This window comes from Lampris incognitus, chromosome 1 (assembly GCF_029633865.1).
Source record: "Lampris incognitus isolate fLamInc1 chromosome 1, fLamInc1.hap2, whole genome shotgun sequence".
NCBI classification, from domain to species: Eukaryota; Metazoa; Chordata; class Actinopteri; order Lampriformes; family Lampridae; genus Lampris; species Lampris incognitus.
In genome coordinates this window covers 39,608,414-39,634,952 of record NC_079211.1, presented here as the reverse complement: position 1 = coordinate 39,634,952, position 26,539 = coordinate 39,608,414, and positions in this window count along the sequence as shown.

The window sequence follows — 26,539 nt, the reverse complement described above, 5'->3', positions numbered from 1 at the left end:
ACTCAACGCTAGGCAAGGCTGCCACCACACCGCCCTCGGTGTTATCAGAACTGCTGGTCTGCACGGGCTAACAGTTAGCTTAGCCTGTCCCACTTCCACATCCTGTCAGACCACCCTCGGTGTTACCTCTTCGGGCGTAGCTCCGGGAGGGCCGTGGTCCCTGGGGCCAATGGATGCAGCTGACCAGGCTCCCCCAGCTGATCCAATGCCAGCTCTCCCAGCCGAACACCTTCGACACACCCTCCCCGCACTCCACTCGATGACACTAAAACACAGTCAACGCTAGGCAAGGCTGCCACCACACCACCCTCGGTGTTATCAGAACTGCCGGTCTGCATGGGCTAGCAGTTAGCTTAGCCTGCCCCGCGTCCGCGTCCTGTCAGACTGCCCTTGGTGTTACCTCTTCTGACACAGCTCCGGTTAGAGTCGTGGTCCCTGGGCCCACAGGATGCACAGACCAAGCTCTCCCAGCCGATCCAGCGCCAGCTCTCCCAACCATCAAATGAAGACAAATACTTAGACGCAGACATGGCCAAAGACACTGCATGGATGGTACTAGGTGAGGCCACCGCATATGTATGTTCGCGCCACCATCTTCCACACCGGAACTGGGTGAGGCCGCTGCAAACGTGAATTTGCGCCACCATCTTCCCACACCGGAAGCGTTATGGGAAGATGAAGGGAAGAAATCCCCTTCTAATGATTGTTTTATGACAGCAGATGAGGAGATAAGCTCAAAGCTATAGCTGTCAGCATACCCTCAACCCATTTCAATGGGAAGAAAGTGTGTTATCAAGAGGTTGTGTGCTGTGAGTGACTCAACTGGGTAGATCACTGTTACCAACACTGGGCTATAGCGCCAACCTCACTTGGCCCACCCATATAGAAAACGTTGTCATGGCATTTTGGATCAAAACATTGGACAAACCATAAAATATTTGTTTATGCCATACCTCTGCACATGTATGCCTCATGATTTCCAACTATTTACTAGTTAGTATGCTGGGGAAGCTTTCTGATAGATGCATCCCACCTCTCTCGCGTTTTTAGATCAGGGAGAGGAGGGATGCATCCCCGTGTCCTAGTTTCCACAGAAAACACTCTAGTCTCCTCTGAATGGAAATCAAGCAGCAAGGCAATGGGAATGGCTGCACGGATGCAGAGTGAGTGCAGCACTCGGGCTGGCATTAACAGCCTCATCTCACGCGAGGGGAGCTATTCTAAACAGAGCTTTCAAGTCCATGAATACTGACATCAAATGGCAGGAGGATTCCAGATTGACACCAGATTGTGCTGGACAAATGCAAGCCTAAAGATGCCACAACAAACCTAGAGATGACAGGATGCAGGTTTCATCACTGCTGGTGTCTGTCACCCTCAAAGCCGGATTTTGCCTATTTTTCATTCGTGTTTTTATGTCAAATTGTAGGTGTCCACATGAAATGGGTTTTGTCACCACAATACTCATTAACCTCTAACTACTGTATCTCTCTCTCTCTCTCTCTCTCTCTCTCTCTCTCTCTCTCTCTCTCTCTCTCTGAAATACCCTGCCATGCCATGATTAGTCGTTTTAAATAAATCCCATCCATAGACTTGACTTGATGAAAACAGAATTTTCCGTTCATATTGCATTCGGCCAGCTCTGCTCTATTATTGATAATCACAGGTGGAAAAGGTCCAGAGCAATGTCTCAAATGACCATGTTGATAAAAAAGAAGGAAAAAAAAAAAAGATTAGTAGGAGAAAGTCGTTGAATTTCTCTCGAAACCATGGAGGAATTCTAAGCCAGTCTTGTCTCCTTTCCTTATCAAAACTGAATTGGCTTCATCGTGACGGCATACCAATGAGGGTATTTAAAAAAAAAAACTTCACGCTCACTTATACCAGCCTGTCACGTACTATGTGTTTTTAGTCAAGTCAGTGTGTGTGTGTGTGTGTGTGTGTGTGTGTGTGTGTATGGGGAAGAAGGTGTATGAAGAGGGTGAAAATGATGAAGGAGCAGGATGTGAGAGAAGGAGGAGGAAGAGGAGGGATGGGCTAAGTAAAACTGAAAAGGAGGAAAACTTCAGGTTATTTTTTTTCATTATTCACCTCTTCAGATTATGTCGTTGCTATCACACTTCAGCATGCACACACGCATACGCTCACGGACACACAGGCATACACAAATCCACATGCACGCACACACACACAATGACAGAGAAATCTATAATTCATTGATAAGAACCATCACTCTTATTAGGTCCCTATTGATTTAGACAGAGGGCGATCACACACACACAGACGCACACAGACACCGATAAAAACATGCACACGATGCATGCATAAACAGACATTAACAGGTTTTCTCCCCTATTTTCCGTTTTATGTCTTTGCTTCTCTCTTCACATTTTCATCCAATGCTTTTACTCCAACACAAACTCAGAAGCTCGTGAGCTGAGGGAAAAGAACCATGCTTGCAGGTGAAGTGGCGCTGCTACCCGCCAGCCTTGAATCAACAGCGTGTGACCCCTATTGATCTGTCGTTTGACACAACTGGGGCTGAACGTGATGGTACTAGTATATTATCGACCCGCCTCCCCGTGTCAGCCCCTCCCTGTCCAATCAAATAGTGTGATCCCCGTCTACAATGGGGGCCGTGAAATAGGCCATCAGGCTGATTGATAACTACAGACTGATTGCGTGTCAAAGCCATCAACTGCTACTACAGGGGCAACAGCCCCTACAACTTGGTTTCAGATAACTAGTAAACATTAACAGAGATTGTTTTTTTATATCCATTTGTTGTACTTGTGAATTTCTATCTATCTATCTATCTATCTATCTATCTATCTATCTATCTATCTATCTATCTATCTATCTATCTATCTATCTATCTATCTATCTATCATGCTTTTATCTATCTATCTATCTATCTATCTATCTATCTATCTATCTATCTATCTATCTATCTATCTATCTATCTATCTATCTATCTATCTATCTATCCATCATCCATTTATCTATCCATCTATCTATCTATCTATCTATCTATCTATCTATCTATCTATCTATCTATCTATCTATCTATCATCCATCCATCCATCCATCCATCCATCCATCCATCCATCCATCCATCCATCCATCCATCCATCCATCCATCCATCTATCTATCTATCTATCTATCTATCTATCTATCTATCTATCTATCTATCTATCTATCTATCTATCTATCTATCTATCTATCTATCTATCTATCTATCTATCATGCTTTTATCTATCTATCTATCTATCTATCTATCTATCTATCTATCTATCTATCTATCTATCTATCTATCTATCTATCTATCTATCTATCCATCATCCATTTATCTATCCATCTATCTATCTATCTATCTATCTATCTATCTATCTATCTATCTATCTATCTATCTATCTATCTATCTATCTATCTATCTATCTATCTATCTATCATCCATCCATCCATCCATCCATCCATCCATCCATCCATCCATCCATCCATCCATCCATCCATCCATCCATCCATCCATCCATCCATCCATCCATCCATCCATCCATCCATCCATCTATCTATCTATCTATCTATCTATCTATCTATCTATCTATCTATCTATCTATCTATCTATCTATCTATCTATCTATCTATCTATCTATCTATCTGTTAGCTAGTTGCCCAGTCAACAATGACAATGGCGTCATCAATGCTGTCAACCAATAGCAGACTCCGGGTAAGCATGACTGACATGGTTTCTATCCAACCAAATCATTGTTCAACCCATGAATCAAAAATCAAAGCTATCCATCATTCACAAACCTATGGGATGGAGGGATGAGTGATAGGTTCCATTACATTGCTTCTGAAGGTGTTGAGACATGGGGAATACATCATGAAAATGGCTGAGGAAAAAACAACATCAAAGCTCATCCTCTCTCTTAACAATGTATTGCCTGTGCAATAAATCAGTGAATTTTATTTAATAGGATTCAGTAGCCTGAGTTCTGGCTTTGACTTTGTATAGTAAATCAGCTTCTGCTACCCTGCGTTTAGAGCTGCCTGCAGCACTGTCTGATGGTTCTTCACATATAATTCCTCTTGGTGTTCAGGCAACATGCACAATGCAGTACTTCTTTCACAGCTGTGTTTGTATTCATTTCCTCGTTCACTCATTCACTAGTCCCTACATATGAAACACTCGATAGGGTACTCTATAGGGCGTAATAATTGGAGACTACCGAATAGCCATTTAGTGGCTTCTTCTCATCCGTAACGCGGTATTTGACACCGATAAGAGTACATGAGCAGAGATAAAGCACAGCATTGTGATATTTTCTAGCATATAGTTGTGTACATGCGTTGGATGCTGCATTTTCAGTTGCACTGTAGGAATGTTTTAGGGCACTAATTGGTGAATAGATTTTACTGTTAGAATTCGGACACTCAAACAAAATGGAGGAATGTGAATACAGTGCACTCAACAGAAAATAAGGAGCGATTTTGGATGCAGCTTAAGACCTATGATGCAAGTTGATCTCCCTAATGCCTTGCTGTTTGCCAAGCATTAGAAGATACACATAAAGAGTCCTGGTGGTCAGAAATGAGAATACATAAAAATAAAACACACTCATACAGGCACACATAGATACAATTATCTGATAGTTACTACCCAATCTTCAAAATTTAAAGAAGTCACTTTATTAAAGTGTACTCATTTTGGCAACCAAGGTCCTTTTAAAAAGTACCTTATTTGATTGAAGGGTTTTGTTATCAATAATTATATATGAGAGGAGGTACACTACATGGTCAAAAGTGTGTGGACACAAGCGTCTGGGTGGCATGACAGTCTATTCCGTTCCCTACCAACATGAGAATCGGTGGTTCGAATCCCCATGTTACCTCCGGCTTGGTTGGGCATCCCTACAGACACAATTAGCCGTGTCTGCAGGTGGGAAGCCGGATGTGGGTACGTGTCCTGGTCGCTGCACTAGCACCTCCTCTGGTCAGTCGGGGCACCTGTTCAGGGGGCAGAAGGAACTAGGGGGAATAGCGTGATCCTCCCATGTGATATGTCCCCCTGGCGAAATTCTTCACTGTCAGGTGAAAAGAAGCAGATGGTGACTCCACTTGTATCAGAGATGTGGTAGTTTGCAGCCCTCCCTGGATTGTCAGAGGTGGTGGAGCAGAGATTGGGATGGCTCAGAAGAGTTGGATAACTGGCCAGTTACAACTGGGGGGGAAAAAAGGTGGGGGGTATGTGGCCACTCAAACTACTACTACTACTATTACTAATACTTTCGGCTGCTCCCATTAGGGGTCTCCACAGCAGATCATCTGTTTCCATTTCTTCCTGTCCTCTGCATCTTCCTCTGTCACACCAGCCACCTGCATGTCCTCTCTCACATCCATAAACCTCCTCTTTGGCCTTCCTCTTTTCCTCTTCCCTGGCAGCTCCATATTCAGCATCCTTCTCCCAATATACCCAGTATCTCTCCTCCACACATGTCCAAGCCATCTCAATCTTGCCTCTCTTGCTTTGTCTCCAAACTGTCCGACCTGAGCTGTCCCTCTAATATACTCATTCCTAGTCCTGTCCTTCTTCATCACTCCCAATGAAAATCTTGGCATCTTCAACTCTGCCACCTCCAGCTCCGCCTCCTGTCTTTTCGTTAGTGCCACTGTCTCCAGACCATATAACATAACTGGTCTCAGAACCATCTTGTAAACCTTCCCTTTAACTCTTGCTGGTACCCTTGTGTTGCAAATCACCCTTGACACTCTTCTCCACCCACTCCATCCTGCCTGCACTCTGTTCTTCACCTCTCTTCTGCACTCCCCATTACTTTGTACAGTTGACCCCAAGTATTTAACTCATACGCCTTCATCACCTCTACTCCTTGCATCCTCACCATTCCACTGTCCTCCCTCTCATTCACGCATATGTGGACACACAAACATCACACCCATATGTGCTTTTTGAACATGCCATTCCAAAACCATGGGCACTAATATGGAGTTGTTCCCCCCTTTGCTGCTATAGTGGCCTCCAGTCTTCTGGACTAGATTTTGGAACATGGCTGCAGGGATTCGCTCCCATTCAGCCACAAGAGCATCAGTGAGGTCGGGCCCTGATGTTGGGGAGAAGGCCTGGCTCACAGTCGGCATTCCAATCATCCTAAAGGTGTTGGATGGGGTTGAGGTCAGGGCTCTGTGCAGGCCAGTCAAGTTCATCCACATTAATCTTGATAAACCATGTCTTTATTGACCTCGCTTTACCCATGGGGGTATTGTCATGCTGAAACAGGAAATTGCCCTCCCCAAACTGTTGGCACAACGTTGGAAGCACACAATTCTCTAGAATGTCCTTGTATGCTGCAGCATTGCGATTTCTCTTCACTGGAACTAAGTAGCCTAGCCCAAACCATGAAAAACAGCCTCAGACCATTATTCCTCCTCCACCAATCTTTACAGTTGGCATTACATATTTGGGTACACACAGGGGAAATCCGTTAAATATTTTGCATTTTATATAGTATAGCGGTAATTCTACATAACGAATAAACATATACATTGGGCGACCACCTTCACGGGTTACACAACAAATTAAAGGATAAACATGCTATATTCCACATCAAGAACCAGTAAGCATAATTACACAACCGTAGGTGCGCTCATCCAGAAACATAGCCACAATTACAAAAGTGCAAACAATGCCACTCTTACATAGAACAGTGTACAAAGCAGAGGAGACATTTTCCAAAGGTGCATGAGTGGATTTATGAACTCACCACTAGAACAGCTGGAGCCGCAGATTGTGTGTGTGTCAGGAGCAGGTACAGCAGTAGGCCTAACTGAGCTGATATCAGCCAAATCATTGACTTGGGCTTGGTTGTCACTGCCACTTATTGCCGATGTGGATGCTGTTCCAAATCAAGTTCTTATAACAAGTAAAAAACACCTTATATTCACTGTTTTTTTTTAACTTATTTTTGAAGTCATACAATTCGATAATGGAAGACTTAACACTGTAACGTAAAATAAAGCGCAAAACAGGGATAGTTTGAATTTAGGAAACGATTTCCTACTAAAAATAACAACCCCCTGACTAGCCAATTAAAAACAACTACCATATCAGCATCGTATGACCAGCCAATCAATTATAATACAAGGTTGAACTTATAGTTACGTAGAGACATTAGGTGAGCGGCACTAATGTGGACATTTTCTTGGTGGTAAATAAAGCTAAACTGTCTTGAAGTTAGCTGGAAAACCTCATATGGAGGATTTGTTACTAGCATTAGGAAGTGCTTTTTGTGTCATAATAAGCCATAATTCTCCAGTCTTTTCATCGTCTTCATTTCAATTCAAGTGTATTTAACTAATTGTGAGTGCTACAGTAGTGATACTGTTCTAGATTTAGAACAATCGCCTACTTCAAATAAGACTGAAAAAATGAAAGCAAGTCTTGCATTTAACCAACAAATGTTTCATTTTCTCTACAATTTTTTGGGAACCATGTGCTTTTCTTTTAACCTTTTGCTCTGTGGAATTAAGGAGTAAACATACAGTTCTGACAAATCAGTGCATTACATTGAGTCTTCCTCACAGCAGTGTATGACTGGAGCACCATTCACCACTCTCTCCCTCCCTCCACCCTCACTCCCTCTCTCCGACCATGCTTTCTCACCACACTGTTTTTTTTCTTCTTTTTTCAATATATATTTTGGCTCACAGTGTGTATGAAACTGTTATAAAATAATGTAAACATAGCAGAACATGCCAAATATGTGCAACATTGTGGTTTTTCTGTGGCTATGCGGCACATTAAAAAGGTTGGAGCCGAACATCTATCTAATGTGTCCCTCAATACACCTACAAAGTGCTTATTATTGTAATATTCAAATGAATTATTATCACGTTGTGCCCAGATGACCTGATTTAACTTTCTGTCATTCAAATTAAGGGTTTTGGGCTAACTTGGCTAAATTCCAACAAAGAATCAATGGCAATGGCAGTGGATTGTAGTAGCCTAGCATAAAATCTCAGAGAGAGAGAGCGAGAGAGAGAGTGAGAGAGAGAGAGTGCGAGAGAGAGAGCGAGAGAGAGATCTACCATTGGCTTTACTGGCCAACAAACGCTGTCCAATCGGCCATGCCCTTCTTGTAAGATGGTGTGAGGTCTCACTTATGGATTGCATCCAAGAGGACCTCCATTTGTATGACTGAAAGCAGAGTGGCTACACACATGGGGTACATAAGGTGTAGGGCATAATAGCAGGCCATAAGGTATAAAGCACCCTCAGTAACCTTGTCTTTTGGGAACTCAGTTATTGGCACATCTCCTACAGCCAGGAGGCAGTTGGATGAACTGACAATCAGGACTGAACAGGAGAGAGGGTGTTTCTTCAAGTAGGCTTCGGGGTCTTCTTTTTATTTAAACACCTAACACAGACATGCATCTATCAGGATAATGCACTTTTGTATATAGGATAATTTTGAATATTTTTGAACATAAGTCCTTTTAGAAGGTTGTTTACAATCAAATATAACTTCCAAAAGCAAAATTCTGGTGAAGGAGCAGTACTGAGAAGGTTACAACTGCAGTTGGTGCTTTTAACGGTCCCCAATGCATTTCCTGCTCACATACGTTCTAAGTTTTCCAAAACACTGCAAACACATGTTTTCGAGATCAATAGGCTTTAAGAATATCAAAATGCATCTGTGGATCTGCTGTACAATAAACACACTGTATAGGAATTTATATGAATTTATTTAGATTTACTGGGCTAGCCGGGGCTAGGGCTAGCCTTGCTAGGTCTTCATTAGCTCTATAAAACCTATTACTTTCTATGTAATGCTTCCATTTTTTTAACATTGAGAGCTACATACATCTTACCAGTGAGAATCCTGTTTCCAAAAATAAATGGGTTGGGTGTCTTTGAGGGCCTTAGAAAATATGTAATTAGGGAATACATTGGGAGCAGTAAGAAGCAGCAACTTCAGCTTTAGCTTTTTCAATACTGTAGCTTTCTTTGCTTTGGATAGTTGAAATGATCCTGTAATGTTTTTACACAGCTCACATGCACCAGGGCATGCATCAGAGCCTCCTGCATCTCACATCTCCTAGCCTCTTGGGAGGAGGCTAGGAGAGGCTGCTTTAAAAAAACAAACATTCAGCAAATGGTGGGATAGCCATCATAGATAAAAAAAAGAAGGAAGACAATAGCATATGAACTTGATAATTAATATGTCCTAATGTTCACCCTGACCCTGATTGCTAATAAAATCAGAACATCATTGCTTACCTTTGCCCATTCCCATTGGGAGTTTCAGCATCTTTTTCCATACGCCAAAAAACTGCAACTTCAGGCAGAAGTCGTGCCATTTTCCCTTGACTTCATCAATGAAATGGCTATTATCCTTGTCCAAAATGTGTCAAAGCTCATCCATCACCTATGTTATATCCAGTGTACCAATACAGATGTTTGAATGCATCACTTAGGAGGAGAAAATTGGTATGTAAAACATTGTTCCGTGTGGTGCCATGTTTTGAATTATGCCCAGTTCATAATGACTTACATGTCCTTGAAACAAGGATGTGCCTCTAGAAATTTCTCATGTCTGTTCTCGTCGCTAACAGAATCAGAGTCAATGAATGCTCCTATGGCAGCAAATTCCAATTCCAGGAGCTGAGAGACAGACTCGTGGTTTGGATTTTTCTTTTTACACAAAGCCTATGATGCTTGGCCATGGTTGCTGGACTGTCAATGTCTGCATGCTTGTTAGCTGTAAGACACAAAAATTCATAATTAGATACATGACATTATTTGATATGAATGAGTGATTATAGAAAGTAGATAAAGTTGCCGCACACTAGAGTTTGAATGCTTCAGGTCTCCATTTTGACACGAGTCAAAACAGAAAGCATGTCCCATGCAAATATGCAAATATTGCATTGACTGACACTTGGTGCATCTTATTTTATGAGTGCAAGGAAACCAAAATGTTTCAAATGTGTAATATCAGGAACTATTTACAGAATTGTTTTATATTGTTTTAAAGACCCAATAATGTAGGGATTACTAGACTCATGAACGTCACAAGTATAACAGTATGAACACCACACAAGGGTAAAATTATAAATGCAAAGTTGGAACTCATCTCTTTCATTACTGCCTGAGTCTGGGGTGCTAGTCCCTTCTGAGGAGCGATCTAGAATGGTTGTCGAGTCACTTTCATACAGGTGTCATTCAGTCAAAGAAAATAGTTCCCACATGAATCTGCTCTCAACAAGGTCTGTGGATTATCTTGAGTAACCAGGGGGCCTCATGTATCAATCGTGTGCGGGCGTGTATGCAAATTTGTGCATACACACCCGTGGAATATTTTAGCCCTCAAGATTGTCTGACAGAGAGCAACAAAGCATGATGGTTATTTGTAATTCCTTCCTCCTAAAATCTATTGTCTACCTCTTGCAACGATCAATCACCCAGGCCTGCAAAGACATCAGTGTTAGCCAATGGGTGTCTAAATTCAGGGGTTACCTATGTTCTACACTGGTCTCTGAGACAAACTTCAGGGCTAAAAAGATCCCATGGGTGTGTACGCACAAATTTTCCCATAGTAACAATTGATACATGAGGCCCCAGGTCATGATTTCAGGAAAGAGACATTGCTGTTGGGTTTTTCAAATAAATATTTTTTGGCCCTTTGAGCATCACAAGCCGAGTGCCTTCCAGTTCCATTGTATTTGAGAGAAGGCAGAAATCTCTACGTCCAATATCGTCAAAAATCGGTAACTCACACTAAAACGATAAATAGCACTACAGCTAAGAGAGAAAAAAACATGTATTTTTGATTGTGGGGTGATCTTTCCATTTAAACAAAACAAACTATATGTTGCTTTTTTTATTTTACTTTCTACTTGTGGATGTCAAAGCTCAAGTGGCTGTGTGCATACTTTTACCTTAAGGCCTGTTAAGACATCACAATGAATGTTGCTGTTTTGCAGAAATATCTCTCAATTTCTATCCTAATTTTGTATGGCAGTCAGTCACTTTATAAAGAACATTATCAAACTGCACCGTGTGCAATTTGTTCCTGCTTATCACTGCTCTTAAAGGAAAAGAGTTTTACTTTAATAAATTGACATTATCAAAGTCCACCATGTTCCCTTCATTTTTGCCAAATTGTGTCTGTCACCAAATCAAATCAAGCACTAAGGGGAGAGACTAAAATTACAACATAATGCACTCTGGGTAAAAACTTTTGACCTTGAGATTTTCCAATAAAGCATATATTTTCTTAAATCAAGTAAATCTATTTCTTAAAACAAGATGATCCATCTTTCACAAATAAAACAGCAGCTTACAAACCTTATGAAATGTAAAATAAATAAATAAATAAAAAACGTGTTTCATTTGAGATACAGCTCAAAACAAGATGTTTTCAAGAATATTTCACATAAGATATTCAAGATGCATAGTCTAAAACAAGTCCTTATATCTCACTGAATTTGACTTTGTTAGGTGATTATGTCTTATATCAAATGTAATGAGATATTTTGAGTTTTTTTGTTTTTTTGTTTGTCAGGGAAAGAATTCAGCTGAGGGTGGCACAGTGACCTTATTGGATGGGCCTGGACCCCCAAGGCCCGCCCATATCGCTGACGTTGGATGTTGCATGTATCATTCTGGATAGGCCCCTATTATCTCCTAACATTAACATTTTTTTAATCATTACTTTTCAGATAAGTTTTAGTTTGAGGTGACAAAAACAGGAAACAACTACACATCATGCCCATGCTTGATAGAAGTGTGCCGTCTGTATAGGGAGGAAACCAATCTCCCATTTCAGACAAAAAGTTATGGAGTGGACAGGAAGTTATTCTGGCAGAGAGTGAAAGAACAGCTGAGCATTGATGCACAACGGGGACATGTGGTCTACCTGAGTCCAGCAGTAGAGCAGGAGATTTCAGTGTCTTCATATAGGGTGATAGTGAATGATGGGCCAATAAAAGATAACATGAAACAGTGGATAGCCTAATAGGAGGTCATGAAAAATGTGATTTAAAGTGGCAGTAGACAACGTTTAACTTGTCATTATGAAGTAAATGTGATTGTAGTGTAATGGCTATAGTATAATGATACAATCGGCATTTATACTGGTTTCTTATGAGCCTCACTTTCACTATGCAATTCCTCCTGCCACCAGGCATGATCTCGCAGGAAAATGAAGGCTTGATTTATGGCACAAACGAAATGCATCAACCATTGCACAACCCAAATAGGAAGAGTCAAGTCAAGTCAAGTCAAGTCTATTTGTATAGCCCAATAGCACAAATTACAAATTTGCCTCAAGGGGCTTTACAGCAACACAACACCCTGTCCTTAGACCCTCGCATCAGATAAGGAACAACTCCCTAAAAAAATAAAAACCCTTTAACAGGGATAAGAGGATAGTGCGTTCATTTTCCCCGGTAGCTATCTTCAGTAGAGGAAATGGCAAATGGTGGAAAAACTGAAGTGACAGTGGAAACTCTACCCGGCAAGAGAAAAAGAACCCCGTTGATGGAGGAGGCAAAGATGGCAAAGAGAGAGAGTGATAGAAAGTAGGTATAGCAAGAGTGAACCTTGGACAGGCATTGACTTGATGGCGAAAGCTCTGGTGTTGTATCAAACCCTGTTTCCCTGTTGAGATCAATTTCCCCCTAGCCAGACGAAAGCGTTCGCATGGAAACAGGTTAGCTGTTGGTTATGATTAAGTTAAGGTACGCGTTAGGTTAAGCTTAAGGTTAGGTTGAGGTTAGTTTAAGGTTAATCAAGCGTCCCAGTGTTGTATCGAACTCTAGCTAGGGGGAAACAGATCTTGACGGGGAAACAGATCGATACAACACCTGGGACTTGAGAGGGTTCGAAACCAACATTCAGTCAGCATCTTTCTACTGGATCAGTAACTAACACAATCTGCCTACTTATTAACACTACCGGATGATTTACTTCGCCTTTATCATAATACTGGGATCAGGGTTTCTAGTTCAAATTGGGATTCTTACAGTTGTTTCTTGCTTTGGACATTAGCTAGATTGCTGTTAAATGGGGAAGTGATCTGGTTGTCTTTGCGACAGCGGCACAGACGATAAAAATGTTTAGAAAGGTTAGGAAGGGTGAAAAGTTGTCTACAGCCGCTTTAAAATGCATTTTACAACGTTTTCAAATTATGTAGTTAACATTTGAAAATCAATTAAAGTTGTTTAATTGTAAATCCCGAAACTGACCCATTTACTAGCCTTAGAACATTAGTACTGAACCTGAAAACTTTTTCTTTCAGTCAGTCGATCTTCAGAAACCTTCATAAAAACATCTGCACCTGACTGGACCAGAAATTCTGGCCAAATTCAAATGCCAACAGCATATCATAAGATGGAGATACAGACAAAATCACAACACATATTGAAAGAAGTATTGAAGAGTAGTTTCCACTATGGTTTTGATTTCTTTAGGGATTTTTTTTTTTTTGCTTCATCCCAAAGAAGACATGTTGAAAGTAGCTTTTTCTGTTTACAACACAGCAAAAATGCTGGCCACACTTACTTCAAATGTCATTTACAGGCCATAGGACAGGAATGGAGGCAAAATTAAAATAGCTATTGAGAGCTAAGAGAATACAGATTTGGATAGAAGAAGTTTGCATTGTTAAGATATTTGAATGACTATTGGGCGGCATGATGGTGCAGTGGTTAGTGTGGTTGCCTCACAGCAAAAAGGTCCTGGGTTCAAGCCCCGGTAGTAGTCCAACGTTGGAGATCATCCTCTGTGTGGAGTTTGCATGTTCTTCCCATGTCTGCATGGGTTTCCTCCGGGTGCTCCGGTTTCCTACCACAGTCCAAAGACATGCAGGTCAGGTGAATCCGTCATACTAAGTTGTCCCTAGGTGTATGTGAGTGTGTGCGTGCGTGTGTGCGTGCGTGCGTGCGTGCGTGCGTGCGTGCGTGCGTGCGTGCGTGCGTGTGTGTGTGAGCCCTGTGATGGCCTGGCAGCCTTTCCAGGGTGTCTCCTCGCCTGCCACCCAGTGACTGCTGGGATAGGCTCCAGCATCCCCATGATGCTGAGAGCAGGATAAGCAGTTTGGATGATGGATGGATATTTATTTAGCAACAAATCAAGAAGTAGGCTCATTTGGAACACCCGTGTGCTTCAAGAATATGTGAATACTTCACGACCTGTATTGCACGGTGGGTCGGTTTCTTTCTCAATTAATTTACCAAGCGCTGTTCTGCCTACGAGATTATAGCATATATATTATTGACTACTGCAAACTGTTCTCTTCTCTCACATGTCTTTTCTCTCTCTCTGAATGACATCTTCTCCTTTCTCTTCTCCTGGGTATGTATGTGAAAGGTGTGATGTGAGTCTCCCCCGTTTGCATGTAAAGTCTGTCCTCCTCCCAGGTCCCTATGCTGGTGGTGGTCGCCACCTGGACACTGCTTGGCATCCTCCTCATCACATTCTTTATATAGCTTATAAATCCATATAATACTGTTATCCTGTTTCAATGTAGTATCCTTCTCTCTCTCCAATGTGTGACTAATGTATTTTCTTGTCTCGTCTCCTGTGTATGAATGGTGTGATGTGAGTCTCCCCTGTGTGCATGTGTAGTCTGTACTCCTTTCAGGTCTCCATGGTGATGGTGGTCGGGTTGCTTAGGCTCTAGGCATCTGGACAAAGCTTGGCACCTTCCTCATCATATTCTTCATGCATCCATGCAGCCATACATTATCCAAACCGTTTATCCTGCTCTCAGGGTCGCGGGGATGCTGGAGCCTATCCCAGCAGTCATTGAGCAGCAGGCAGGGAGACACCTTGGACAGGCCGCCAGGTCATCACACACACACACACACACACACACACACACACACACACACACACACACACACACACACACACACACACACACACACACACACACACACACACACACACACACACACACACACACACACATTCATACCTAGGGACAATTTAGTAATGCCAATTCACCTGACCTACATGTCTTTGGACTGTGGGAGGAAACCCATGCAGACACAAACCCACACAGAACATGCAAACTCCACACAGAGGATGACCCGGGACGACCCCCAAGGTTGGACTACCCCAGGGCTCGAACCCAGGACCTTCTTGCTGTGAGGCGACTGCGCCAACCACCGTGCCACCTCATGTTCTTCATATATTTTCTAATTCCATTATAATTCTGTTATTCTCTTTCAATGTTGTATTCCATAAATTCTGTACACACAACATCCTTTGCATGTTGTCCGTCTTGGAAGACAGAGGCCTCCTCTGTTGCTCTCCCTGAGGTTTCTTCCTATTTTTTTCTCCCTGTTAAAGTTTTTTTTTTTTTTTTTTTTTAGAGGGATGAAATTGTCCCTGGGTGTGAATGTGTGTGTGTGTGTGGGGGGGGGGGGGGGGGCTGTGATGGCCTGGCAGTGTCTCCCTGCCTGCCGCCCAATGACTGCTGGGATAGGCTCCAGCATCCCCGCGACCCTGAGAGCAGGATAAGCGGTTTGGATAATGGATGGATGGATGGCTATACAAACAGAATTGACTTGACTTGTTAGGTACCCATTATGCCCATGCCAGACTGACATATATTCTGACAAATTAAACACTAAAAACATGAGAAAATGGTATAAATGAATTATTGACACTTCAAATGAGAGATTAGCTTTTCCTTTTAACTAAAATGTTCTCACTTAAATTGGGGCAGTATATATTAAAAAATGGCTGACAAGTGGATTTGGCGTGCTTGTTAAACATAAATGATACCATTTGATGTACTGTACCAGAATTCTCATCTGCAGTCCCCTCAGCAGGTCACTAGGGCCCATCTAGGGCCTATTCTAATCTACTTCAAACAGGACCGTTATCTAAGGCATTTTACACAGTTGCTAATCTCAGTCCTTTCCAAACATACTGACTAGATGTGGTAGCTCTCATGTTGTAATGCTGTGTGGAACTACATACACCCTGCTGTCTGTACATTCACTGGTTCAGGATGAACTTTTCTCACCTTTCACACCAGTCAGCGAGTCATCATTTAAAGATATTCAAGATGCAACCTGTTATCAGGTCCTAGTGGGAGCTGAGGCTTCTTCACCACTTCTGTTGTTGCCCCCCCTCCCTTCCAAAAAAAAACAAAAAACAGGTGACACCAACCCCACCTCCCATTTTCTCCCCAATTGTATCTGGCTAATTACCCCAATCTTCCGAGCCATCCCGGTCGCTGCTCCACCTCCTTTGCTGAGCTGGGGAGCACATGTCTCCTCCGTTACATGTGGAGTCACCAGCCAAATCTTTTCACCTGACAGTGAGGAGTTTCGCCATCTTTTCACCTGACAGTGAGGAGTTTGTAGCATGTGGGAGGATCACGCTATTTCCCCAGTCCCCCCCCAACTGACCAGAGGAGGGGCTAGTGCAGCGACCGGGACACATATCCACATCCGGCCTTCCACCTGCAGACACGGCCAATTGTTGTCTGTAGGGATGCCCGACCAAGCCGGAGGTAATACGGGGATTCGAACCGGTGATCCCCATTTTAGTAGACAACGGAATAGACTGCTACGCTATCCAGACGCCCAAGACGACACGATTGGATTAAGAACATAGAAGTGTGGAAATCAGATCAAATCTGTGCCTGTTAGACATTTTTTTTAAATTAGATCTGTAAATCCCCACCAAGATGATTAATCGAGCAGAGTTTTTGCATCACAACAACACCAGATTAGAATCACATCGTTTTTGGGTCCGACTGCTACTGAATCATTCTACACCGACACTTGTGTTAAAAAAACATGCCCCCTCTCTGGTGCAAGTGGCAATAAGGTCAGGGATGTGGGGGCAAAAGGGTGAGGGGTAAAGTTTTAGAGGGATCCCGGATGACTGATAGAGTTGAACCATTCAGTAAAATATGATATGATAAATTGCTGATCCTTATAAAGTCTTTTGCAATTCCTTCAACTCATTTTTCACACCAAAGTTTCGCTGTGAAAAATCCTTAAGCCAAAGACCCAAACTCACTTGCAAGATGATCACTTTAAGCTACTACAGTTAATGCTATGCTTGCATACAAAATGGAAAAACTCTTCATGTGGACCGCCACAATGACTTGCAAAATACTTAAAACAGAAAATGTCTCCTAACATTTTAGCACAATGTACAGATACAGATCATTAAATCAGTTCAACACGTGTTTGCAATCATGTCTTGTTACGTGCTCAACAACCATGCAATTCACTGTGACGGTCATTGCATTAAGTACAGTAATGATGATTTTGCTGGCGGTGTTACATTACGGGAATGTAAGAAAAGTGTGAATTCGTTGTTGTAATTTTGTAGATTTACTGCAATTCAGAGCTGAAAGGAAACAAACGAGGGGAGGGTGTAGCGTTTTCGTTCTGAACCACAGGTAAGTATGACAGCGGTCATGATGCTTCAGGAAGATGACACACCATGAAAAAGTCACGCAGATGTAACATCTTCTGATGCATTGGTCAATGCAGTTGGTACAGTTAAAAAAAACACAGTTATGGCACAACAGATCTACTTGGGAGTTTTCTCAAGGAAATGCTGAATACTGAATGATGAATGACAAAATGCAGAATGGGTGAAGGCACTGAGACGTGAATATGTTCTCTTTACAAAACATTGCAATACTACAAAACTGACATGAATATGGTGCATTATATATAGTATATACACTCACTGGCCACTTTATTAGGTACACCTTGCTAGTACCGGGCTGGACCCCCTTTTGCCTTCAGAACTGCCTTAATCCTTCGTGGCACAGATTCAACAACGTACTGGAAACATTCCTCAGAGAGTTTGGTCCATATTGACATGATAGCATCACGCAGTTGCTGCAGATTTGTCGGCTGCACATCCATGATGCGAATCTCCCGGTCCACCACATCCCAAAGGCACTCTATTGGATTGAGATCTGGTGACTGTGGAGGCCATTTGAGTACAGTGAACTCATTGTCATGTTCAAGAAACCAGTCTGAGATGATTCAAGCTTTATGACATGGCGCGTTATCCTGCTGGAAGTAGCCATTAGAAGATGGGAACACTGTGGTCATAAAGGGATGGACATGGTCAGCAAAAATACTCAGGTAGGCTGTGGCGTTGACACGATGCTCAATTGGTACTAAGGGGCCCAAAGTGTGCCAAGAGAATATCCCCCACACCATTACACCACCACCACTAGCCTGAACCATTGATACAAGGCAGGATGGATCCATGCTTTCATGTTGTTGACGCCAAATTCTGACCCTACCATCCGAATATCGCAGCAGAAATCGAGACTCATCAGACCAGGCAACGTTTTTCCAATCTTCTATTTTCCAATTTTGGTGAGCCTGTGCGAATTGTAGCCTCAGTTTCCTGTTCTTAGCTGACAGGAGTGGCACCCGGTGGGGTCTTCTGCTGCTGTAGCCCATCTGCCTCAAGGTTCGATGTGTTGTGCATTCAGAGATGCTCTTCTGCATACCTCGGTTGTAATGAGTGGTTATTTGAGTTACTGTTGCCTTTCTGTCAGCTCGAACCAGTCTGGCCATTCTCCTCTGACCTCTGGCATCAACAAGGCATTTTTGCCCACAGAACTGCCGCTCACTGGATATTTTCTCTTTTTCGGACCATTCTCTGTAAACCCTAGAGATGGTTGTGCGTGAAAATCCCAGTAGATCAGCAGTTTCTGAAATACTCAGACCAGCCCGTCTGGCACCAACAACCATGCCACGTTCAAAGTCACTTAAATCACCTTTCTTCCCCATTCTGATGCTCGGTTTGAACTGCAGCAGATCGTCTTGACCATGTCTACATGCCTAAATGCATTGAGTTGCTGCCATGTGATTGGCTGATTAGAAATTTGCGTTAACGAGCAGTTGGACAGGTGTGCCTAATAAAGTGGCCGGTGAGTGTATATATATATATATATATATATATATATATATATATATATATATATATATTTTTTTTTTTTGATGAGCTGCAGAACCATCTTGTATGACCAATGCTCAGACAGAATTTGTCATTCTCTGGGATTTTGTCAGCTTCCACCATGCATTAGTTGTATGAGACTGGTCTGCAGCACATCCAGACATCACATGGAGGAGTTCTTGGTTTGAAGGTGGAGGGTGAGGGTATGTGACCAACTACTTCACAGACTACTCTCCTTCAGACCATGGATGAAACATGCACATTGCAGCCCAGCAGTGCCAGGGGTGGATAAGGTACTCAAAACAGTATTCTCCAAGCCATCCCGGCCACTGCTCCACCCCCTCTGCCGATCTGGGGAGGGCTGCAGACTACCCAGCCCGGTATCACAAGATTTTGTGTGATAGTCACAAAATTTAATCTATGAAATCGTGCTGGGGGACACGGTGTCACTGAAATGTTCTTGTCCGGCACCACGAAGTTGTATCCAATGCATTCACCAGCGACCAGGAAACATACCCACATCCGGTTTCCCACCCGCAGACACGGCCTATTGTGTCTGTAGGGACACCCGACCAAGCCGGAGGTAACACGGGGATTCGAACAGCCCATCCCGATGGAATAGACTGCCACGCTACCCTGACACCCACCCTTAAAATTTTACGCATTGACTGACGCTGCTTTGCAAATGAAGACCTGTGATGACATGTAGGTGAAAATCTGTGTTCAAATAAATCAGAGAGAAAGTGTTGCACATTACTGCAATGCATGTAATTGATTTGATTTTCAGAGATTGAGCTTCAGTAGTCAAGATATCTATCATGGCTTACATAATAATACAGGTTTTGAGCTAGCTACTGCACAATAACACACGGGATTTGACGTTAAATCCCTTGTGCTGATAATTAGGGGGCTACATACAGGAGCTCCCTTCAATCAAACAACCTCGCCCACTTATCCCCACATGTAAGGAGAGGAACTCCGGCAACAATGCCGTGGTAAATCTTCATGCATCCAAATGGCTTAGTTGGCTGCCAAGCTTGATGACCACAAAGAATGCAGGCGCGAGTATTTCACCATGCCGGTCAGGTGGACACTGTCCTTCACTGATGTTTTGTGGCATCGGGCTCACGGCACCTCCAGAAGGCTCGACAGAGAGCTCTGTAAAACTGAGAGAATTCAAGTTGGTGCCATGAAATACAACTAACTACTCAATGTGTCAACTCTTCCTGAATAGTTTCTGATGTTTTGAGCAAATTGCTTTTGCTTTCGTCTTTGTTGCATCATGGTGAACTCCGTCGCATTGGTTTTGCCTTGCACAATATGCAGGATATTGATTCAAAAGCAATCTGCCATGTGTATAAAATGCAGAATATCACTGGGAATATTTACATAATTTCAAACGCTTCAGTCTAGATTGTAAACCTCTTGCTCATGAGAAAACGACCACAGAATGTTTCGGCTTACAATATGGTTTAACGATAACATTTTATTTCTAATTGTACCAGTGGACCAACTTTTGATGAACATTGTTATTGTTAAAAGTTAGTGTTGACGCTATGACACCTTTTTGTGCAATGCTGTAAACTTATTTAACACAGTTCTCATTGTACGGGCTTTGAGCCCAAATTTAAGAGTGGTATACGTGTAACATTTTTGCACATTGAAAAATGAGTAAAAGCAACAAAAATAAATAAATAAATAGAATAAATTAAGAGGATCAGGATCAGATCAGCACAGCAACAGCTGCCAGGGATTCGGTGTCTTGCTCAAGGGCATTTCAGCAGAGCCGGCGGCTGTCGTCGCGGGGAGCTTAAAAAGGAAATTCTCTGGACACCGCCCAACGCGCCAACCTGCTGCCTTACATTAAATGTAAATGTGGGTGCGCATGTGAGCGTGCGTGCGTGCGTGCGTGTGTGTGTGTAAAAATGTGACATGAATAAAGTGTCAGAGAGCCTCCTCTGCCGTGCACGTTGCCACTGATCCCAGGGGTTAGACAGTTTTAACAGCAACAAAACATTGTTTAGGTGTAAATTGAAGTGTGTCATTATCACCGCTGATCAGTGTGACAACCCGTCCGATGGGACAAGACAGGCAAATGTGCCGCGAGAAGGAGAGGGAGGGAGCACGTAATAGAGAGAGAGAGAGAGAGAGAGAGAGAGAGAGAGAGAGAGAGAGAGAGAGAGAGAGAGAGAGAGAGAGAGAGAGAGAGAGAGAGAGAGAGCAGGGGGGAGCGTAACAGAGAGAGAGAGAGAGAGAGAGAGAGAGAGAGAGAGAGAGAGAGAGAGAGAGAGAGAGCAGGGGGGAGCGTAACAGAGAGAGAATGAGAGAGGGGGGGCGTAATAGAGAGAGAATGAGAGAGAGGGGGGAAGCGTAATAGAGAGAGAGAGAGAGAGAGAGAGAGAGAGAGAGAGAGAGAGAGAGAGAGAGAGAGAGAGAGAGAGAGAACAGGGGGGAGCGTAATAGAGAGAGAATGAAAGAGAGAGAGGGGGGGCGTAATAGAGAGAGAATGAGAGAGGGGGAAGCGTGAGAGAGAGAGAGAGAGAGAGAGAGAGAGAGAGAGAGAGAGAGGGAGAGAGAGAGAGAGAGAGAGAGAGAGAGAGAGAGAGAGAGAGCGGGGGGAGTGTAATAGAGAGAGAATAAGAGAGGGGGGAAGCATAATGGAGAGAGAGAGAGGGAGAGCGAGCATACACACGGTCGGAGAGGCTGAGCGAGGAGGAACAACTGAAAAATAGAAAGAAGGAGCAATAGACAGAGAAAGGGAGGGAGAACAAGGGGGGGGGGGGACTGAAGCACTCTAATGGGAGGTTTAAACAAGGCTGACGGTGAACTGCGGTCAACCTGACGCAGCAACCCCACCCTCCCCGTGAAAAGTAAGAAGAAGAAAAAGATGTATGGCGCACAGAGAAGCGTCAGACTATTTCCCTCCTCTGATTGGCTGTGGGATGGCGTAGATGATGCGTAAACGTAGTGGATATCTGTGTCAGCTGCCTGTGGCCAAACCCCATCTCCCTCTGATGAAGCAACGCTCCACCTTCAGGGACCTATCAACTTATAGGTGTTGTTGGCACAACATGGGCATCCGTGTGTGTGTGTGTGTGTGTGTGTGTGTGTGTGTGTGTGTGTGTGTGTGTGTGTGTGTGTGTGTGTGTAGCTTTACTGGATGTTGTCCAGTCAACACTAGCATAGCTGTGGGCTGTGGGGGTGTATGTGGTTTTGTGTGTGTGTGTGTGTGTGTGTGAGTGTTTGATGTGTACGCATGTGCAAAACCGCACCCCTATGAAGATATGGATGCCTGGATGGTTAAGTGGTGGGTACGTGTCCATACATGGTTATTTATGTACGTCTGTACATGTCTGAGTGAGCATAAGCATATGTTGCCGCAGGAGTACATAAGTAGTTGTGTGTACCTATGCATTCACCATACACACACTGTTTTTTTTTCCATGAATGGATCTTGCGTAGCTTTGGGTACAGTGAGCTAGTCTTTGCCCTATCTTTGACCTCAGAGAGAGAATATGACCAGCAGCAAACAGCCGGGTCAATTGGTTCATTTCAGGAAACAAGGGGCATAAAACACAAAATTGAAAACCTAAAAACTGACAAAACCGTTATGATTCACATGTAAGATTAAAAAAAATGCCTAAAATTCAACCAAATATTGGGACAAGGGTCGCAACGAATCGGTAAGATTGAGCTAATTTTCTTTTGTGCCCTAGTAATTGTAATTTTCATACATTTGCACTAATTATAGTGTGTGTGTGTGTGTCCACATAAATGCATGCCTGTGTGTGCTCATACATAGAGTTGTGTGTACAGGGGAAGAGAAGTGGCAGGAACAGCTCCAGGCCAACACCAGGACACCCTGCCAGGTGGGTAAGTGCCAAAGGGAATACTACATAAAGACTAAAGGAAAGAAATTACCTGTACAGAAGGTGTTTAGGACCAGTCAGTGTTCAGCTCACCTAAACTCGACCGGCCATTCACAGCAGTGACACTGGCACCACTGCGACCTGAGTTTTACAAATTATTTCAGGTGCCATTGCGTGTTACACAAAGACGTATAAGGCATGCTCATACTCTAGCCATGAACACAACAAAGTGAGCTATGGTTTCGTTGCCTTTTCTCCACCTGCGACTGCCGCTGCCTGCCCCATTCTCCCCAACAACCACTCCCCCATCCATCTATTACCCAAACCGCTTATCCTTACTCAGGGTCGCGAGGGTGCTGGAGCCTATCCCGGCAGTCATTGGACGGCAGGCGGGGAGACACCCTGGACAGGCTGCCAGGCTATCACAGGGCCCACACACACACACACACACACACACACACACACACACACACACACACACACACACACACACACACACACACACACACACACACACACACACACACACATACACATTCACACCTAGGGACAACTTAGTCTGGCCGATTCACCTGACCTACATGTCTTTGGACTGTGGGAGGAAACTGGAGCCCCCGGAGGAAACCCACGCAGACACGGGGAGAACATGCAAACTTCACACAGAGGACGACCCCCAAGGTTGGACTACCCCGGGGCTCAAACGCAAGACCTTCTTGCCTGTGAGGCGACCGCTCCAGACGCTGTGCCTCCATGCTGTAGTTGAGACACTGTTCTGTATTTGTGGTAGCAGTGAATGCATGTCTTAGGTAATCATTTTCTTCGAGAGACCCTCTGTTTCACCTGGGCAGTATCGATTTAACTTGCCTGGATGTTCTTTGATGACACCGTTAACCAACCCACCAGCCGGGCTGCGACTGGACAGTTGATGACATTGAATGCAGGCATGATTGCTGCACAGTCTTACGAGAAATGCAATACGGGGCCTTGCAACACAGACCAATACAAAGACAAAAACAAAATGTGGGGGGGCACGGTGGCACAGTGGTTAATGCTGTTGCCTCACAGCAAGATGGTCCTGGGTTTGAACCCCAGGGGTTGTCCAACCTGGGGGGGGGAGGTCATCCCAGGTCATCCTCTGTGTGGAGTTTGCATGTTCTGCCTATGTCTGCGGTGGGTTTTCTCCGGGTGCTCCGGTTTCAAAGACATGCATGTTAGGGTTAGTACCCTAACCGAGGCATGACCGAGGCACGGCAAGACGAGCCGGAGTTGGTCCCCCGGTGCCACACAGTGGCTGCCCACTGCTCCTAGCTACATAGCTAGGATGGGTTACGGGGATCAGTAGAGTATCCAGCCATCCATTATCCAAGCCGCCCAGCCTAACTGGGGTCGCAGGATGCTGGAGCCTATCCCAGCAGTCACTGGGCAGCAGGTAGAGAGACACCCTGGACAGACCACCAGTCCATCACAGGGCCGACACATTCACACCTAGGGACAATTTAATACGGCCGATTCACCTGACCTACATGTCTTTGGACTGTGGGAAGAAACCTGCGTGGACATGGGGGAGAACATGCAAACTCCACACAGAGGATGACCTGGGATGACCCCCAAGTTTGGACTGCCCCGGGGCTCAAACCCAGGACCTTCTTGCTGTAAGGTGACCATGCTAACCACTGTGCCACTGTGCCGCCCTCAACAGAGTATATAAAAATACACTGGCGTGCTTTGCATTCGATTGTGTCACTTTTACAGCACCAGGAAAGTGAAATGTAATATAGGTACATGGCTTTCATTAAGTGGTTTCGACCTGGTTTCAAAATGCCACAGAGGGGGGAAAACATGAAAGGGGGGGGTCAAGGAAAGTAAAGGTGAGAGGACAGAGAGCAAAAAACCACAGAATAGCACTAAAAGGAAACTCATAGTGAAGTGTGGGCCGGATTGGCCAGGCATCACATGGTCCAGGTTCACATGTTGCACAACTCAATTAGCCAAGATCTTTGTCTGTCTCTATGATAGGCATCATCAATAAGCACAGCACGCTGAGTCAGCTGCAGATGCTCTGGGCCTTGAAGCATGTGTGAGAAAGCAGGGTAGGGGTGAAGGAGGAGGGTGTGAGAGACAAAAGGGGAGAAGAGACGTGCAGGGAAAACAGGCGAAGAAAGGGATCTGGAGATAGAAACGACAGAACAATACCAAACACTTGCAGACGGGTTATTAATACAACACAGGTCCTTCATAGGTCACAACGAGGGGGCATATCAAATAAAATCTATTTACGGTATCTTTTTTTTCCATCCAGACCTTTCGTAAGCATCTTAAGCTGTGATGTAACACCGGCATGGAACAGAAAGCCTGGCGATTTGAGATGTTGTCATAAATTACAACATAGATGGAGTAGGACTAACTTGCAGGCAGCTGCCTTGCACCACTACAGGTGGCTCTTGGTGCCCAGTGTTGTTACAAGGCTAAGAAATTTACAGTCTGTTGACTGAAGTGACTGTCAAACATGAATATTAACATTGTTTGCTTCATTGCACTTTCACAGAGAGGAATACATTTTCCATCGCGTACATGAATGATCAGTAAGACGTTTACTGCACCTACATACAGTTGTCAGGGACTCCGGGCTACCCCCTGACAGCCCCGCACATGGAATCCTGCAAACTGCATGCATCTGTAATGATGCTAGGTTTGTACATGTTAGTCTTAGCAGTTTTTTGAAACACTTCACTGATCTTTGATTTGGGTTTTAGTCAACTTTGATCTTGATGCACCGCTATACATTTTTGTATAAAGATATACACAAAATAAATACCCTTTTTTTTGTTCTCTGTAGTTCACGTGTATCTTTAAGTGTGCTGACCCAATGTCATACATGATCAAAAAAGTTCATCTTACATACGTCACGTCATGTCACATCACGACGTGTCATCTCACATCATGTTATTTGACGTTCTTGCAGCCCGGCATTATCACAACCTCTACTCAATGCAGTTGCATAAAAGCAGAGAAAAATAATTCTCCTAGTGACAGTACCACAGTGAACACTGCAAAATAGTAATGTTATATATTCAAGTATTTCTTAAAAGCAACAATGTACAATATACATTTATGTGCATTAGTGTGATTACTAATGTCTCCCTTAGTATGCTCTCTATCTGATGCAAAAGAAATATTAAGATTATTTTTGCTCAATTTCATTAATCTTGATGATTTGTTTTAATATTCAATGTTAAATTGTGTCATGAATCCAAACTCAGAAAGCCTCAATAATAATCCTATCTATCTATCTATCTATCTATCTATCTATCTATCTATCTATCTATCTATCTATCTATCTATCTATCTATCTATCTATCTATCTATCTATCTCTTTGTGTGTTTATGCACACATAGCATAACAGGCTAGCACACACACACACACACACACACACACACACACACACACACACACACACACACACACACACACACACACACACACACACACACACACACATATATATAACTTTGTTAAAAGAAACATTCAATGGTAGGGAAAGTGCTCAACAAATAAGGAGCAAAATAATCCAGTGAGTCAAGTAAACTCTTTATGAGACAGTGCAAGCCTGTTTCATGCCACAAGATGATTGGCTTTAACGTGATTGTTTCATACTGATGATTGCTTATAGCAACAGGCTTGTG